At 39.2% G+C, this 19900-nt stretch overlaps 1 long non-coding RNA gene across 1 annotated transcript in view; it reads right to left on the bottom strand.

The window, feature by feature from the left end:
- Window positions 1-7874: 7874 nt before the first annotated feature.
- LOC126469555 (uncharacterized) overlaps window positions 7875-19900 on the bottom strand; it is a 58590-nt gene continuing 46564 nt past the window's right edge. Inside the window, exon 5 of the long non-coding RNA XR_007586012.1 lies at window positions 7875-8535. This is a non-coding gene — a long non-coding RNA (uncharacterized LOC126469555). The remainder of the gene's footprint in view (window positions 8536-19900) is intronic.

Raw genomic sequence — 19900 nt, 5'->3', positions numbered from 1 at the left:
AACGGCCTTATGATCACTCATTCCCTGTTCTGTACATACAGAGTCGAAAAGTTCGGGTCTGTTTGTTATCAGTAGGTCCAAGATGTTATCTCCACGAGTCGGTTCTCTGTTTAATTGCTCGAGGTAATTTTCGGATAGTGCACTCAGTATAATGTCACTCGATGCTCTGTCCCTACCACCCGTCCTAAACATCTGAGTGTCCCAGTCTATATCTGGTAAATTGAAATCTCCACCTAAGACTATAACATGCTGAGAAAATTTATGTGAAATGTATTCCAAATTTTCTCTCAGTTGTTCTGCCACTAATGCTGCTGAGTCGGGAGGTCGGTAAAAGGAGCCAATTATTAACCTAGTTCGGTTGTTTAGTGTAACCTCCACCCATAATAATTCACAGGAACTATCCACTTCTACTTCACTACAGGATAAACTACTACTAACAGCGACGAACACTCCACCACCGGTTGCATGCAATCTATCCTTTCTAAACACCGTCTGTACCTTTGTAAAAATTTCGGCAGAATTTATCTCTGGCTTAAGCCAGCTTTCTGTACCTATAACGATTTCAGCTTCGGTGCTTTCTATCAGCGCTTGAAGTTCCGGTACTTTGCCAACACAGCTTCGACAGTTGACAATTACAATACCGATTGCTGCTTGGTCCCCGCATGTCCTGACTTTGCCCCGCACCCGTTGAGGCTGTTGCCCTTTCTGTACTTGCCCAAGGCCATCTAACCTAAAAAACCGCCCAGCCCACGCCACACAACCCCTGCTACCCGTGTAGCCGCTTGTTGCGTGTAGTGGACTCCTGACCTATCCAGCGGAACCCGAAACCCCACCACCCTATGGCGCAAGTCGAGGAATCTGCAGCCCACACGGTCGCAGAACCGTCTCAGTCTCTGATTCAGACCCTCCACTCGGCTCTGTACCAAAGGTCCGCAGTCAGTCCTGTCAACGATGCTGCAGATGGTGAGCTCTGCTTTCATCCCGCTAGCGAGACTGGCAGTCTTCACCAAATCAGATAGCCGCCGGAAGCCAGAGAGGATTTCCTCCGATCCATAGCGACACACATCATTGGTGCCGACATGAGCGACCACCTGCAGATGGGTGCACCCTGTACCCTTCATGGCATCCGGAAGGAAATACTGCCCAAGTGACAATTACCCTTTGCATCACAGCATTTGAAGCCGGCAGAGGTACTAGTTACGTGTGTATTTTCTCCATCAGTAAAATGACGGATTTTCAATAAAGACTTTTGAGTTTGACTTTTTTTTCTATGACATTACATCACAAGTAGTATAATGTCCATTCCATCATTTTCATTTTTTGTTTTAATTTGTTTATGAAGTACAAAAAACTCATGAAGTATTTACAAATATTGTTCATTTTTTCATTGTGCTTTCACATCTCACAATGCACAAAATTCTAAGTAAACCACTTTCATGAACCACTACTCAACTAATTTTTAAATATGGAAACAAAAAGAAATGAAAAGTGAACTTCATTAACTGCCGACAACTCCCTTAGGTCTTACCAATCAACAGAGTTTCACACAAGCATGTAATAGCAGGGTGTATAGGTGGACAAGGAAAAAAAAAAATCTCTGATTTCCCGGTTAAAAATACACTTTCTCCCGGATGAAAATACACATTTTCCGCGTTAAGTGACAGTATACTCTTCCTCGGCACTGTAAAAGTCATCAATCCTTTGAATGTTTATGGTTTTATATACCGACGTAGAATTTCCCGGCACTTTAGAAAATGAAACTCGGGGGAAAACACGTTTTTGAAAGACCTTTGATGTGCAGCAACATGTATCTCCATATTTTCGTATTACGAAGGTATAAATTTGAATTCCACCAAACAATGCATGTCACTTTCCGAAGCATTGAAATTGAGATTGCGATGCGCTTTTGTAAGCGTCATAGCTCATTCACGTGATCTCGTCATCTGATGACAGCAATTGGACACGTGATATAGTCAGCCAATAGCAAGATCACTCTTAAGTAGCGCGAATACAGAAATAAGAAAAGTTAATGGCTTAAATTAATATACATAGCAATCACATATAATATTGGTCTCTAAGATTAATAAGTTGGAAGAGAAGCTAAGCTTCCACTTATAATGTTGATCTTTTTGCGCGTGTTACACTTTAAGATACATCACACAAATGTGCCAGTAAAATTTTTAATAATGACGCAAATGTCTCACCTTCTGGGCTAGAAATACTTCTTAATGGTCATCCTCAAAGAGTTGATTTTTAAATGAGAATCAAACGCTTTGTGATTTAAGAAATTCATCGTACATTCTCGCACATAATTCATCTTGCGTAAAAGGAAATCTGCTTTGAACGTAACGCTTTTCAAACCACCATTCGCAATATTTTCCTGCGACCTGTTAGAAATAGGTTCATTTCAGCAGTTGCAAGAAAGCGCCAGATAACTGGCGTCACCGCGCTTGCACGGCTACGACGACGCAGGAAGCCCATATGTTCGTAGGTGTAAAACATTAAAAGATCTTACATTATGTCATAGAGGAAAGAAGACATCAAAGGATACTTCAAGACCGTCGGGATTTCGCGACCCATACTAAACTGCATAATTCGGCTTAAAATGCACATCCGTATGTAAATTTTCTTGGAGTACCAATACTCATGTTTGGTTCTTTATTATAGCATAATACCACACGTGCACTTGAAATGCTGTGAACAGTTGAAACTAGCCAATAGTGTGAAATTAGACACTTCGTTTCAAATAAATTGACTGCCTCCGTAGAAAGGATTAATAAAAGCCAAATCTCTTTAGCAAACCAGCAAAAATAGCTTCATTGTTCTGTAAGGCGATTAATGCTTGACTGTCAAAGGTGGAAATAAAATCTGAAACTATTAACATATTTTAGCCTGTCGTAATTATGCAAACGTATTTTAACTCATTTGATAGCTTCCGGCCAAAAAAAATCCGTTTATCATCATTTAACGCGAGAGCAATAAACTAAGAGGAAACAACAAAATCACTGAACGTAAACACAGGTCACGTGGAGACGATCCACCTCCCCACAACAACTCTGACTGCCCTGTGCATCAGCCCCGGATCTACGATATTTCCGAACCGGGGCAATATTAAGTAGTGGCGCCCAGCCACACTTCCGTAACCAGAAGCGGAAGAAGGTACTACTCATATGCGATTCAACTGTGCATGCGCATGAGCCCGACCGCAACTGCTCAAACAAATCTAATTTAAACAGTTGTCACGTAACACTCACTGGAGGCAATTTGTTGTTATAAAGCATTGCATAGTGTTCCTAAAGCCTTTGACACACTTTACTGTTGGCAGACACTTGTATGAGCACTGTTTTGTTGTTGTGTACAGCGCATTTCCTTTGCAACTTAAGTTTTATTTTCGTTTTTTTGTTTTTTTTTTTTTCCTCCCGTTCATGTTTTGTTGCTGCAGTATCATTCTGCTGTAGCGGGTTACAATAATATCCTATGTTAGAGTATTGGTTCTTACCAGTCAAAATCACAAAAATTTAACTGAAAACTAAAACAATGAAAAATTCCCAGAATTCTAAACAATTCCCGGGTTTTTCCCGGTTTTCTCCCGGATGGAAAAATTCCCGGGTTTTTTCTGGATCTCCCAGTTGTCCCGGGTCGTATACACCCTGAATAGAGATGTTCCAGCTCAAATATGGTGTTTACCTGCAGTAGAGATTGTGAAATTAATTAAATGAAGGCTGTTGTACAACAATTACCCAATGAGTGCCATAACTGTTAAGAGTGCATACCCCCAGTACTTCCAAGGGCAATGACTTCCTACTTCTACAAGCAAGTACTGATCGGCAGCCACACAGTACAAGTGAACACCCCTCCATCATTTGAATACAAATATAACACAATATGATACTTTAAATTAATGCCTGACACTTCTTAATCATTATCTGAATTCTGAAAGAGTAAGCTTTTGTTGGGTGTGTTTTGTCGTGCGACTGTTTTCTTGCATCAACAGCGATTTGAGGTTTATGAAGACGTGCACAATAAGTTAGGTGGGAACTGAAAGGATGACTATTTCATTCCCTAGGAAAGCAACATTTCTGAGACAGAACTCTCATCACAGATATCTTTCTTAATGAGAATATCTCCCAAGTAAGTTAATTACGGACAAGAAAGACCAAACAAGGTTTAACAACATTGTTCAGAAAATGCTGAGGAAACACACTTTTGCATTCTCGGTTCAAACACAAACGCAAAAATGTTGACAGGAAAAAACGAGTAGAAATTTGTGTGTCTATAGAAAGATCCAACAAAAGTCCAATTCCATGTAACAGGTTCCCAGGTATGTAAGTGGCTTAAAGACTTAAGTCCTCAATGGCGAGTGTTCAGCAGAGACGAGGGTACTGTCACGAGTGTCCCAGGAAAGAGCCATAGGACGGCAATCTGTAACTGTTTGCTGATGATGCTGTAGAGTACGGGAAAGTATCATTGCTGAGTGCCAACAGTTAAAGGTCCCAAAAACTAAATGAAGTCTTGCTAGGGTCAAATGGCTGGCTGCCTGCCAGCCTGCCTGCCTGCTGCCCTCCCCTATCCCACCCAGTGGAAGTATGGAAGAATTGCAGGATCTGTTGAATGGCATGAACAGCCTAATGAGCACATACTACGGACTGAGCGTAAACTAAAGGAAGACAAAAGTAATGAAGAGCAGCAGAAATGAGATGAAGAATAATCTTAGCAATAAAATCTGGACAGGTGGAAAGTGGACGAGGTGAAGAACTTCTGCCACTTGGAAGCAAAGAGGACATACGAAGTACGACTAGCACAAGTAGAGAGAGGGCATTCCAGACCAAAAGAAGTGTATCAATAGCAAAAATTAACCTTAATTTGAGGAATAAATTTCTATGTTTAGAGCTCACATTATACGGCACTGAATCATGGGCGTGGAAAAACTGAAAATGAAGAGAATCGAGGCATTTGAGGTGTGGTGGCATATATGGCTGCTGAAAGTTGTGTGCACTGATAAGAAATAAGGAGAATCTCTGTAACCAGCAAGGAGAGGAACAGGATGATAGGATGTGTATTAAGACACAAAGGAATAACTTCCACAGTATTTAAGACATCTATAGAGGGTAAAAACTATAGGGGAGTATGTCAAACAAGTAACAGGACATTGGGTCCAGCTCTAATATAAAATTGTTAAGGCTTTCATGGCCACTTGTTGACAAATTGCCTGTTGGCTTCTTTCTTGGGTTCTTTGACCGACGTTCGTGTGAAAAATCATCAGACGAACTTCAGCCAAAGAACCCAAGACAGAAGCCAACAGGCAGTTTGCCAGCAAGTGGCCACGAAAGCCTTAACAATTTTTGTATTATGCCTCAACAGGGAAGATCTGGTAGACTGTACAGGTGCCTTGACCGATGACAAAAGAAGAAAGCACGACTGATGTCCTCTCTCAACTTCCTGACACAGTACCGGGATGAAGGTGCTACACCGAAGTTCTTGAAATGTAAGCGCCTATTCACTACCGCCCGAGCATACCGTATCTGCGACAGAACGGAACGAGCTTTTCTTCGTGAGTGAATTCTTACAACATGGACAGACTTGGCAAGAACAGATGAGGAACTTTAGGACATTTTCTATCAACTAATTAGCAGAATGCATCGAGACGACTGGGACAAGATCAAAAGCATCACTCACAGGAGCATGAATAACAAACTCGAGCGCTGCACTGAGCGACAGAAGAAAAAGTTTGCAAGAGGCACTGCACTTGGCACCTTGTAAACCTAAGGTATGGAACAGATACTTAGATGATACCTTTGTTGTGTGGAGCCATGCAGAACAGGACGGTGACTTGCTGAGATGCTAACAGCCTCCATGTCAACATAAAATTTACCACAGAACTAAAAAAGTGCTGGTCACAAGAGATGGTGAAAACCTGGGACACAGCATGTATCAAAAACTGACACACATGGACCAATACCGGCACAAACTATCAAATCACCACCCGAGCCAGAAAAGAGACTCGATTAATATGCTCCTACCACGAGCAAGATAAATATGTGAGCCACAGCACCTCAGATGCAAAATGCAACACATGAGAAGTGTTGGGAGGAGCTATGGGTACTCTACAAGTTACATTAGAAGTATAACAGAGCCAAACATCAGGAAAAGAAATGTCTGGTACGGCCTTTCTGCCATACATTCCCAGACTGACTGACAGAATTGACCATATATCGTGCACACAAAGCTTAAAGACTATTTACAAACTGACAAAGAAGATCAAAGAGTGTCTCAGATCGTCAAAGGAGAAAAGGAAACCACTTGCAATGTTGGCAATATACTGATACTGCATACCATGCACGTTTGGCAACGTTTATATTGGAATGATTGGACAGTTGATCAACACCAGTATCACAGAACATACATGACTCTGGAAGTCGCGGAAGTCAGCTGTGGCAGAGCAAGCACTGTGCGAGACCATCCACGAAGTAAAACTCGACGACACGGAAGTTCTGTCTGTACAGAAGAACTATCCCACCCACTTGTTCAGAGAAACTACAGACATACACAAACACAAAAATAGCTTCAACAAGATAGCCTCAAGGTACATGAATCCTGGCTTCCCTAGCTGCAGCGAACGACCGTCATAGGTAACAAGAGAACTGCACTGGTTATGACTACAGAGGAGCCATCAGACGTTGGCGTACCAGGGACATATAGTCTGCGGCCATGAGCTTGGCTCCAGTCCACCACCAGCAATGGAGGGTGAAACTTTGACAATGTCAACCACTTGTGCTGGCAAAACCACAGAAAAATCAGACGAACTTCAGCCGAAGAACCAGAGACAGAAGCCAACATGAAATTTGCCAACTCTGATATTCGAAAAGTTGGTTATTATAGAATAAATACCATCCTTTACACTGAAGTGATTTAAAACACAAAATTGAACTTTAATTAGTGAAGAAACTGTTCATTACAAAATAATCTTGCACTGTGATATGATCAGAACCAGTTCCTGTCTTTCTTTACGAATAACTACACATTAAACTGTTCACTGCTTAAACTTGTCTTTGAACATAACATTTTTAAATGACATCGTGGATAATTGACATATGGTCATATCCAGCAGAATGTTATGAAAATCTAGATTACTTTCTTTTCATGTGAGGACTGATAATCATTCTGCAATGACCATATAGTATTTTATACAGTTGGTTATATCCCTCCTTTCATTGCTTATGGTATTCTATTAACCAGTTTATCCTTATAAATTCCAAAAATTTAACATCCTTTTAGTGGCTATTTTAGTTTTATTTGCATCCAGAAACTCATTTCAGGTCAACACCTTTCATTGTAGAGGAAACATCAGCATTCAATGCACTTCTATTTCACATGAACTATTCTTCTAGGAGTCGTATCAGCAGAATTCTTGAAGTTCTCTTCATTTGACACATTCAATAAAGTGAAACCTTCCCAATGCATACTTGTTTGAGGCAAGAAACAATGCAAACATCCAGTTCAAACAAAACTTAAGAACTTCCAGAAATGTTTGGTTGTTGAATTTACCTATACATTTTGTACCAGTATCCGACACGCAAGTAAGAAAGGAAGACTATCTTTAATGTCTCGTTCACATAGTGGTCACTTGGGATGGAACAAAACTTGGGTTGGGGAAGGGAATCTACCATATCCCTTCCAAAGGAACCATTTTGATAACTACCTTAATGAATTCAGAAAAACCACAAAAAACTTACATCTGGATGGATGGATGGATGGATAGATAATGATTCATACTGCCTGCTTTCTGAAAGCTACTACTGTGTCTCACTGCTGTGCCACCTTTCTAATACATGCAAGTAAGGTCTCATTGAGAGTGAATATACCATTAGAAAATAAAAACTTATATCTTCAATTTTATTCTAAGCTGTATGGTTCAAGTCACTACAAAGGATTTATGTATTTTAATTGTCAACGTTTTTTGACTGGAATTTTATGCTTTAAATAATGTAATAAATCATCTACACACCAAAAAACTAAATGTGGTCAAACCTCTTCTGCCTTCCATTCTGACTACCGTAAACAGCATAGCAAATGTCACGTACTACTGCACACTGCTGTCTTCATATTTTTATATGGTAGTATCCACATGTAAATATTCACCTTGTTTTTATGCAGTGTAGTACAGAAAATACTATTCAAATAAAACAAATTGTTGAATTATTTTTATAATTAGAATCAATATGCATTTCAAGCTAATTTTTTGTAATTTTCTTTTTTTTTTTACAAAATACTATTTCAGTTTCTTGAAGAAACATTATACTTCAGGTACATTACATCACAAAATGTTCATATCCATAATACCACACTCAAAAGCACTTCAGTTGCTGCAACATCAGATTATCTGAAGTAAAGCTTAAAGCAAAGTGGGGATTTCACATGTGAATATGCATTCTCTGCTATTAACAAGATTTTTTTTCCATTTTTTTCGAAGCCAAACTGATCGAGTCACACAATCTTGATTGTCAGTGTTGGTTGAAGTTTGCTCCAGATGTTTCACTGTAAAGAAAAAAGAAACTTTCTATAGAACAGTAGAACTGTCTACAGCACACAAAAGAGTGGTGTAAAAATAAATCTTAGTCTTTATGGAAATGCTTGAAATTCCACCTGTCTCACAGTAAATTGATAACACCTTAAGTGAAGAAACTTCCTGGCAGATTAAAACTGTGTGCCCGACCGAGACTCGAACTCGGGACCTTTGCCTTTCACGGGCAAGTGCTCTACCATCTGAGCTACCGAAGCACGACTCACGCCCGGTACTCACAGCTTTATCCTTTCTTTCAGGAGTGCTAGTTCTGCAAGGTTCGCAGGAGAGCTTCTGTAAAGTTTGGAAGGTAGGAGACAAGATACTGGCACACGTAAAGCTGTGAGTACCGGGCGTGAGTCGTGCTTCGGTAGCTCAGATGGTAGAGCACTTGCCCGCGAAAGGCAAAGGTCCCGAGTTCGAGTCTCTGTTGGGCACACAGTTTTAATCTGCCAGGAAGTTTCATATCAGCGCACACTCTGCTGCAGAGTGAAAATCTCATTCTGGAAACCTTAAGTGAAGGTTAAATTAATGAAATTTAAACAACAGTTTTGTTGACGAGACACTTCCATTCCACACATGATATGGAAACATGAAATAATCTAATGCAGATGTTTCTAAACAATAATGGAAATGATTATTCATGAAACATTGGTAGTCCTTAAAGTCAAAAGTCTGGAAATTCAAAATACTAATAATTACCCAACAGAGGCTAATATTACAAAATTGTGTCTAGTTTACACACACACACACACACACACACACACACACACACACACACACACACACACAAAATATTACTATATTTAAATAAATCTTTTGAGAAGGTGGGGGGCAGGGAGGGGGGGGGGGGGAGAGGAGAGTGGAGAGAGAGGAAACAGACAAGTGCAAGTAGAACACTCACTCTGAGGGTTCCGTACAAACTTAATGACAATAACTTCATGTGCCTCAGTGATCTAGTGCGAGTCTTTCTACTGGACGTCACTTGGGTGACTTGAGTATCCCTAACCTACCCATTATCCAACCACAGAAAGGGAACCAGTGGTTTAACATGGAAGCTGAAACATGTGTTTTTGGCAGCAGCTAAAATAATTGAGACGTGAAGGCTATGTTAAAAAGAAGAGAGAAAAATCTGTCCAACCAAGATTCGATCCCGTGACCCCTCTGTTTCTAGGTATGCGCTTTACCGCTACACCACCATGTGTATGCAGATAATTCATCTATTACTATAGATGAGTGAGTTTCCAAGTGTCAAAACATGACACATATAAGCCCACATCTTTTGGCTGCATTAATTTAAAAGTTTAAATTGCTTACATTGCCAATGGACCATACATCTTAGTACCTGACATAAATTTCAACTTAGCATTTCACTCATCGTTGAGAAGAAGAGTTCTAGACAGACAGACAGACAGACAAATGAAATTCCATTTTACTAATTTAGCTACAGAACCCTAAAAACCAAACAAGGTACTCTACTTTTAACTCATAACGTATTGTGTGATGTAATTAATAGATTTGCTGCCTAGAACGACAAGAAACTGACACCCCCCATTATGAGAGTAATGTTAAATTCTTGTATTATTTTATCCGTATATATATTTTCAAACATACTGCACTGTACATAGTGGACAGTTCTTCTTCCCAGCATGTCTCATTCTTTGTATCCCATCTGTGAATGGTGTGAGGGGAAATTTACTGCCATTATTTTTGGAAATTTGTGGTAAGGTCTTACGGGACCAAACTACTCCCATTACACTTCTGTATGCACACCAATATATCTTATCTTACTTTCATGACTCCTGTGAGACTTACATGACGGAAGTGGCAGAATTGTTGCACGGTGTTCCTTAAACACCGATTCTCGAAGTCTAACCAACAGCTAATGTTTCATCATCTTCCACCACCAGGTAAGTTTAATGAACAAGATTCTGTAGGAACAATGCTGCCTTTAAAGAAGGCTGCATATCAGCACACCAAGTGAAAGAAATATGTAAGCAATTCTGCATTTCCTTAAAGCATCCAATGATGATACTTTCCAGTAAATAGCACCCTCAACAAACAATATGAGATCAGTGTGTGTTTACATCATTAGTAGTCCTATTTCACTACCTTGGGCCACACCTGATGCAACTTGCTTCAGTTGAATATCTGCTGTTCAGTACAACATACTAGATTCCATCAACCAAAAATTATGTGAACTAATCACATGCCCAAGAACTTAATTACTATGACTACTTCAATTAACAACTGACAGTGTAGTAAAGTGTACAATGCTTGTTGAGAACCTAGTAACACCCACCTGCTCACCTGGAACAACATTTCGCAAGATACTGTGCGTGAGAAAAGTGACTGTGTTTCACACCTTTAGTTTTCCGTGGACCAGTGCTTATTCTCTGAGAGATGTTTCCTTTCCTTTAGGCTTAAAATGTAATTTAGAGTCCACAGCAAATGCATAAAGTTAATGATCAGTATCATCAATCTCCATTTAAAAAAAAGTTTACACCAGTAGCCTTATACACTCTTTCAGTCGCAGGACTTCACTGCACACAAGATGTTTAATAAATAAAGCAAGGAAAGAGATGATTCTGCAGCAAATCCAAAGTAAAACCCAAAAGGAATTCTGTCAGAGCCTGGTACATAGCTCAACTTGAGTAATCTTGATTTTCAATGACAGATTGCTTTTCACAAAATATATATAACCTAGTAGATAGTGTCGGAAGTTCCATGCAGCTTTTCACCGGTGATGCTGTAGTATACAGAGAAATTGCAGCATTAGAAAATTGCAGTGAAATGCAGGAAGATCTGCAGCAGATAGGTACTTGGTGCAGGGAGTGGCAACTGACCCTTAACATAGACAAATGTAAGGTATTGCGAATACATAGAGAGAAGGATCCTTTATTGTATGATTATATGATAGCGGAACAAACACTGGTAGCAGTTACTCCTGTTAAATATCTGGGAGTATGCGTATGGAACAATTTGAAGTGGAATGATCATATAAAATTAATTGTTGGTAAGGCAGGTGCCAGGTTGAGATTCTTTGGGAGAGTCCTTAGAAAATGTAGTCCATCAACAAAGGAGGTGGCTTACAGAACACTCGTTCGACCTATACTTGAGTATTCCTCATCAGTGTGGGATCTGTACCAGATCGGGTTGACAGAGGAGATAGAGAAGATTCAAAGAAGGGTGGCACGTTTCGTCACAGGGTTATATGGTAAGTGTGATAGCATTACGGAGATGTTTAGCAAACTCAAGTGGCAGACTCTGCAAGACAGGAGCTCTGCATCGCGGTGTAGCTTGTTGTCCAGGTTTTGAGAGGGTGCGTTTCTGGATGAGGTATCTAATATATTGCTTCCCCCTACTTAAACGTCCCAAGGAGATCACGAATGTAAAATTAGAGATTCGTGAGCGCACGGAGGCTTTCTGGCAGTCATCCTTCCTGCGAACCATACACAAATGGAACAGGAAAGGGAGGTAATGACAGTGGCACATAAAGTGCCCTCTGCCACACACTGTTGGGTGGCTTGCGGAGTATAAATGTAGATTTAGATGTAATGAACTTCTTCCCATTAAAGTTTTCATCAGTATGTACACACAAAAAAATTGGAGCAGTCTAACCTATTTACTGAATCCTGCTCATGGGCAACATGAATTGTTCGTATGACTATTTGTGGAAGAGAAATGAATGGAACATTTTTTTTTTTTTTTTTTCAAAATTTAGGGACAGTCCATTTTCAGATAATCCTGTAATTATTTGGAAAATATCATTTACCAACTCGTGTTGCGTTCTCTCAAATGGGATTTATAATAACACTAGTACTGTCTGCAAAAAGTACCGATCTTGCTTGTTGGTGTTCAGTGGAATGTCGTTCACATATAGAAGGAATAGGTGTGGACCAAAATTGAATCACGCAGGACTCCCTTTACGTTTTCTCCCAGTCACTAAAATTTTCTACCTTCCCCACACTGTCTGAAATATTCAGTGCAACTTTTTGCATTCTGTCTGTTTTAATGCTTTAATCCGGCTGTGAGTGAAGCCATCAGTTCCATAAAACTTCAATTTTCTAAGAGTGTATAATGATCTACACAATCAAGTACCTTAGAAAGATCACAAAAATACCAACTGGTGATGTACTATTATTATATTATTAGTATTACATTATACTACTTGGTGAGCATTTTCAGTCCAGCAAATCTTCTGGAATCCAAATTGTAATATGCTAAGTATCTTGTTTCCACTTAAGTACAGTACTACTGAGTACAACATTACTTTTTTGAATATTCTGGAAAAAGATGTCATTGAGGAAACTGGATGATAATTGTTTAAGTTTCTCATCATCTTTCGCATGAAGAGGCTTCACACTTGCATATTTTAGCCTGTCTGGAAAAATTCCCTGTGCCAGTGATGAATTGCATGTATCACCAAGGACATAACTTATTTAGTTGGAACAACTTTTCACAATTCTGCTTGAAATTCCACAAATCCCATATAAGCTTTTATTTTTAGAGCTTTTATAATGTTTTTAATTTAAGTGAAGGATGTTGATTCTACTTCTAGGTGCTTAAAGTTTTGTAGAATGACATATTTAATGTATTCTCTTGCTTCTTCAACTCAACTATTTAATCCCGTATTTGCTGCTATGTTTAGAAAGTACTTACAACTTGTGAATTATCAGTCACATCACTGTCATTTTAGTTTCATTGTTATGGAATCTTGTACAATGACTGGCTGTCCTGGCTCCCATTTGACAACGCTTCATAAAATTTTACTCTTATTATTGGCATCACTTATTTCTGTAAGGACACACACACTTCTGCACATCTTGATGACTTTGCTTGAAACAGTACAGTATTTTTTGGAGTATGCATGTAGTGTCAGATCTTGACTCACTCAGGCCTTTACATAAATTCTTCTCTTCCTCTTACATGGAATTTTAATTCCCTTTGTTATCCACAGCTTACTTTTTTTAAATTGACCTTCTGGATAATTCTTTAGGGAAGTAAGTTTCACAAACTGACACAAACTTACTATGGAATAAACTGAATCTGATGTCAGCATCTCGTTCTAAACATACCTATTCCATACCACCCCTTTAAGCTTATTCTTAAAATACCGCATATTGTCATTAATAAGCTTCCCTGCTTTATATGGGAAGCTACTGGATATGACGACTACTATATTACAAATCACTGATGGGGAAATTCAGTGTTCCCCAGTAAGTGACAAGAATGGAATAGTAAATGTTGTCATACCCTTTACGACCATTGTACCTATGGGCATATTCCAAAAAGATAATTCAAGACCCTACACTCCAGTTCAAATCACAAACACTTTGAGGAATCTATGGATCCTTGACTGGCTGCCCATTTCCCTGATGTATCGCCGACATAGCATGTCTGCGACGAAATGAGACTACTTTTACTGTCCTACCAGGCCCCAGCCTGTAACCTTCATGAACTACTAACACTGCATGTGTTTGAAGAATGGCAAAAAGTCCATCAGTCAGTCCCTCATGGAGTCAGTCTACTTCCATGCCATAGCAAACACAAAGGTACATTTCTGCCTATGGGGGAGGGGGGGGGGGGGGTCACACTTATAGGCATCATCATCAAGTTTGGGGTGTTCAGCATCCAAGTTGTTACTAGTGTCCGCAAATAATTCTGTGAACATGTGTGCTTTAAAAGTAATAAAATCTTTCTTCTAAATACATCAAAATGGTTAGTGGTCATACAAAAATATAATTTTCAGTAAAAAATACAATAATAAAATAGAAGCCTCAAAATTTGAGGCTGGTTGTCCACCAGTAAATAAAACGGACAAAGAACTTGACAATGACAAATGTTGAAACCTGTGGATGCATCCAGAGCTAACAAGCAGCTCACTGCAAGCAGACCCCATTTTTCATTTTTCACAGCATTGTAGTAGATACTACACACACACATCCTTGGCTGCTGTAGCCCCAGATCCACTGCCCCAAATTCCCACATGCCTTGGCCCTTTTTAAATGGGCATAGATTTGGTGAACATGAGGTTTGTGAGTGTCACCTGTCTTGTAACCTTACGCTCTGGGCATGCTTCAACAACCACCATGGAGAATGAACATGTAATACCATATGGCACAGGGAGCAAGGGACACTTGAAAAAATTTCACGTACTACAGTAAGAAGCTCTTTTGGAATATATAACTGTCACTCAAATCAGGATGTAGCAAGCATTACTGCCTACTGTTGAAAGGGTTTGGCCTGTGTATACATAAAGTGTGTATAATCTCTCTCTTGCATATACGTATCAAATTAATTGCTCAAGGCAGTCATCAAATAATGCATTAAGTATTATTTAGCTACACATAATAAAATGTTAGCTGCTAGTTGGTCTTCACCATACAATTTCATAGAGTTGTCTATTTTTTATCCTGATAGACCTTATGTACCTGCTGGTTGCTACAAATACACAATCCTCTGGTCACCTTTCTCATTTCTCTACGTTCTGCTTAGGGTATCAACTAATTCACAGTGTTCACTATTATTGAAGGGCAGTTACTTTTTTAAATAATGGGGAGTTCTGGGTCTTTTCTGCAAACTTATGTGCTGTTAAATACTGGAATTTTTATTTTATGGCTACCAGTATTTTATACTCGATATTTTTTTCAAATGTGGTTTGTGAGCCAGCATTATTTTGAGGATATCTGAATTTTGATTAATGTCAAAAACAGAACACATGAATTTCAGATGCACTCTGCTACCAAAATGACTGCTATCACTGTACACTTAACCTATCAACCACATCTCGGTAGGATGCTGCAAATCAACTGTTGTTCTGGGACTCTGCCACTTCTTATGATCTACAAAAAGAAAAATTGCATCAGATCACAAGCATTATTAATGATCTACATCTGACTACAATCGATATTCTTGATTGGTATCATTATGACATCTTCCAAATTGTAGACAATTCCACCCAAAATGCAAAGAGTCCACAACAAATTTTTCCTCTCTTGTAACACCAATTTCTTAACAGGAAACACCTGTCAATTAAATCTGAACAGCTACCAACAAACAACACCTTCTTTAGCTTCCATCTGGTCTTCAAAGGTGGCATCACTGCTTAATAAAGAGGGGCATGGTCTGCTGGTTCTTTCCTTCTCATCAGTGGGACAAAAGGTCTCAAACCTATTCCTTTGGAGTATGGGGCTAGACTTGCCCAATTCTCACAGAGATTTTCCCCACACAGTAACTACAGATCTACGTAATGACTCACAAAACCTTCCAAGTGTGTGTGTGTGTTGAGAATGCCAGAGCCCCATGATGCAATCATTAATACAGGACATGGCCATGTCAACCCATCACCTCACAATTCACAGTAGTCATTCAAAGAAGCTAGTTAATAATCACCAACCAAGGTACCAGCTGTCAATTGCTGGGAGGAAAAAAAAAAAACACTACTTAAAACTCCATGAAGTTTCCACAAATCTCAACCATGTCTATTGTTGAACGGGAAGAAATCTACTTTAAATATATCTACAAGAAGAAAAGCATGCAACTAGACATTACATGGACTACTGCACCAGAAACAATGATCACAAGAAGTCCACAGTATTCACCTCAGCAGCCATGCTACTTCTGAACTAGACTTCTGTACGGTTATACATTAACAACTTCTAAAACATACAACTCAGCACTACTAAACTGTTGTGTACTAAATAGTCACTCTTAAGGATACAAAAATCTCGTATTGGATAGAGCTTCAATCTACATCATCTTTACTCAATTCATACTATGGGTTATGAGAAGTATTTACAGTTGTGGAAAGAATAAATGGTTTCCAAGTGATTCTGAAATGTAATAAGGTATGTTACTCAAAAGTCATTCAAATTAGTGAAATACATAAAAATTGTAATATTCTATTCAGACATTTGGAGATACCGTATTTACTCGAATCTAAGTACACTTTTTTTTCCAGTTTTTGTAATCCAAGAAACTGCCTGCGGCTTAAATCGAGTGCAAAGTAAGCAGAAGATCTCAAAAATGTTGGTAGGTGCCGCCAAAACTAATTTCTGCCGTTGAATATATGTAGCGCTACACAGGCACGCTTTGCAGCACAAAGGTAAATACTGGCGCCAAAACCTCTGCATCAGTAAAAAAAAAGTAGAAGATGGGCTTTTGTCTCTGCCCCAAGTTTCGACCACTGCATTTTCATACATTATCCAACAAAGTAAATATAAATTACGTATTGTTCATCTTTGAATGTAGCAGCCTTTCAAATATTCGTAGCAACAAAAATAAATTTCCTTACACAAAAATACCAACAATGCACAAGGCTTTAGGATTGTTGCACGAGTTGATATGCTGGGGCTGATTAAGATTTCACGTAGAGGCATCTATTGCTTCGTGTAATTTTGTGAAGTGCATATTGGTGTTGGTGAACCATAAAGAAGCGTTTTCATTATAGTGCCAAATTCAAGAGGGGTGTTATTTCTTTTGCGGAACAAACTTCTAATTGTGCTGCAGGTCTGTGATATGGGATTGATGAGAGCAACGTCAGGCAATGGCGAATACAGAGAGACAAATTATATGGATGTTCAAGTAGGCGGAAAGCATTTAGTGGGCCGAAGTGTGGCCGATATCATGCACTAGAAGTGATTTTAAATGAATTTGTTAAGGAACAGCGTCAGAAATTCCTGCCTGTGAATGTCAAAATTTTAAAAATTAAGTCTCATGAAACTACCAGAGAGAAAAAAATCTAAAATTTTAAGGCTAGTCGCAGCTGGATTGATCTGTCTATGAAGCACTGGGGTTTTTCACTTTGGAGGTGAACTTCAGTTACACAGAAGCTGCCAAAAAATTATGAAGAAAAACTTGTGGAATTTCAGCACTTCATAATTAGGCGGCGCACAGAAAAGCAATACTTTCTTGGTCAGATACGAAATGCTGACCAAACTCCCGTATATTTTGACATGCCATCAAATTGTATAGTTGATGCCAAAGGAAAGGAAGACATAAGTGTTCTTACATCAAGGGGTGAAAAACAGTTGATGTCCATCACGCTTGCACAGCAGATGGACATAAATTACCCCATTCATAGTTTTCAAGCGAAAGACTTTACTGAAACCAGAAGTTTTTCCAAAGACTGTAATTGTATGAGCAAACTAAACTGGGTGGTTTTCGGAGGACATGGTGCTGGAATTTATTAGGCGTGTGTGGAATCGTTGTCCTGACACAATGCTTGATTTACGCAGTCTGTTGGTATCAGATGCATACGCAGGCCGTGCAACACCTGCAGTAAAACGAAAATTAGAGGAATGCTAAACTGACTTTGCAGTAATTCCAGGCAGGATGATGTCAATTCTGCAAGCACTTGACATCTGTTGGAATAAACCATTTATGGACAAGCTTAAATGCATATACAAAGACTGGCTTTCGAAAAACGACATAACTGACACCAACAGGACTTGTAAAACTTGCAAGTTTGTCGTAAGTGTGCCAATGGATTTAAGATGCATGGAAGTGCGCTCCAAATCAGACTGTGCAACAAGCATTTAAAAAATGTTCAATATCCAGTGCACTAGATGGTATGGAGGATGATGCTCTGTATGAAGAAATGAGCAAGAAAGAATCGAGTGATGGTGATTCAGAATCATGACTGATATTTTAAACATTTCATATATGATGTATTACAAAACTAATAAAATTTTGTTTTAAATTTCAGCATTTAATTTCTAATTTCTAATTTTCTTATTTTATAAGTGTTGCTACTCTGCATTGCACAGGATAGAAAAGCGTGGATAGCTGCATCAAATCAATCTAAGGACTGAAGACAACAACACACTCTGCATTTGAAGTCATCACTAAAGATCTACAACGAAAATCCGACTGGCAAGACTGTTTGGGATGCATGTCAATATGGCCAACTCTACGTTCTGAGTTTTTTCCTACCTGTGACAAGAGGTGGTTGCTAATAGGAACTTTTATGAATCATGAATCACATGCAGTTTTCTCTTCACCACAAGAACAATACCCCGTGTGGAGCTGCTAGTCTCCCATCAGGCGCCTCCCCAGGTGGCGGATTGGGGAATACGGAGTTGGCACACATCACCTCTTTATAGATTTCAAAGCAGCTTATGATAGCATAAATAGAGAGCAGTTATATCAAGCCCTTGATGAACTGAAAATCTCTAGAATGTTGGTAAGGCTGGTGAGAATGACAATGAGCGAAACACAAGGCAGTGTAAGAATAGGAGGAATGATGTCCAACACATTGAGTATTAAAAATGAAGTGCGACAAAGGGATGCATTGGCATGCCTTCTCTTTAATGCCGCCCTGGAGAAGGTGATGAGAAACGCAAACCTTCTGAACAGAGGAACGATCTTCTATAAATCGGTGCAGATACTGGCCTACGCAGATGACATAGATAAATAACAAGAACCCAAAAAGCAATGGAAGAGACATTTACAGCTTTTGAACAGGCCAGTAGGAACATGGGGTTAATTATTAATGAACAAAAAACAAAATATATGGCGGCTGGAAAAGCACATAGAGAAAATATGCCAAATGCAATAACAATGGGCAACTATACATTTGAGAGAGTTGAACATTTCAAGTATCTGGGCTCGATAGTTACACATCTAAATGATACCTCCTTTGAAATTAAGCAGAGATTAATACTGGCCAACAGATCCTATTTTGCCCTAACAAGACTTCTATCCTCAAGGCTCCCGACTCGTACCACAGAATTAACTATGTATATATCACTTATACGACCAGTGCTTACATATGCCTCTGAAGCCTGGACATTAACAACTAAAGATATTAAAACACTGGATGCATTTGGAAGAAAGGTACTTAGACAAATTATCAGCCCAATCTGTGAAAGACCAACCCATCAGAAGGATAGTGAAATCATCCAGACTGAGGTGGGCGGGACATGTGGTTCGCATGAATGATACAGAAGTACCAAAAGAATATTACAAGGAAAGGCAGGAGGGCAGAGATGACGTGGTCGACCAAGAGCCAGATGGGAAGATGGAGTAATCTAAGATCTTAGGAAGATCGGCTATAGGAACTGGAGAGTATTGGCAAAGGACCGAGAGAGATGGAAGGAAATTGTAGAAGAGGCCAAGGCTCATCATGATCAGTAGAGCCAAGAAAGAAGAAGACAAGAATAATACGAATGTAAACATTATGCCATGTATTCTTTCGTGTTTGCTGCTACCTCATTTAAATCCTGTCTGCCTAATAAACTACGAAAGCACAGTTAGACAATAGCAAACACAGAAGAATATACATATCATGTGATGTTTATATTCATATTATTCTTATGCTGTATAGTGATACAGTCA

The sequence above is a fragment of the Schistocerca serialis genome, chromosome 3 (genome assembly GCF_023864345.2).
Source record: "Schistocerca serialis cubense isolate TAMUIC-IGC-003099 chromosome 3, iqSchSeri2.2, whole genome shotgun sequence".
NCBI lineage: Eukaryota > Metazoa > Arthropoda > Insecta > Orthoptera > Acrididae > Schistocerca > Schistocerca serialis.
The sequence above is the reverse complement of the archived record's forward strand: the minus strand, read 5'-3'. Positions and strand labels throughout refer to the sequence as shown.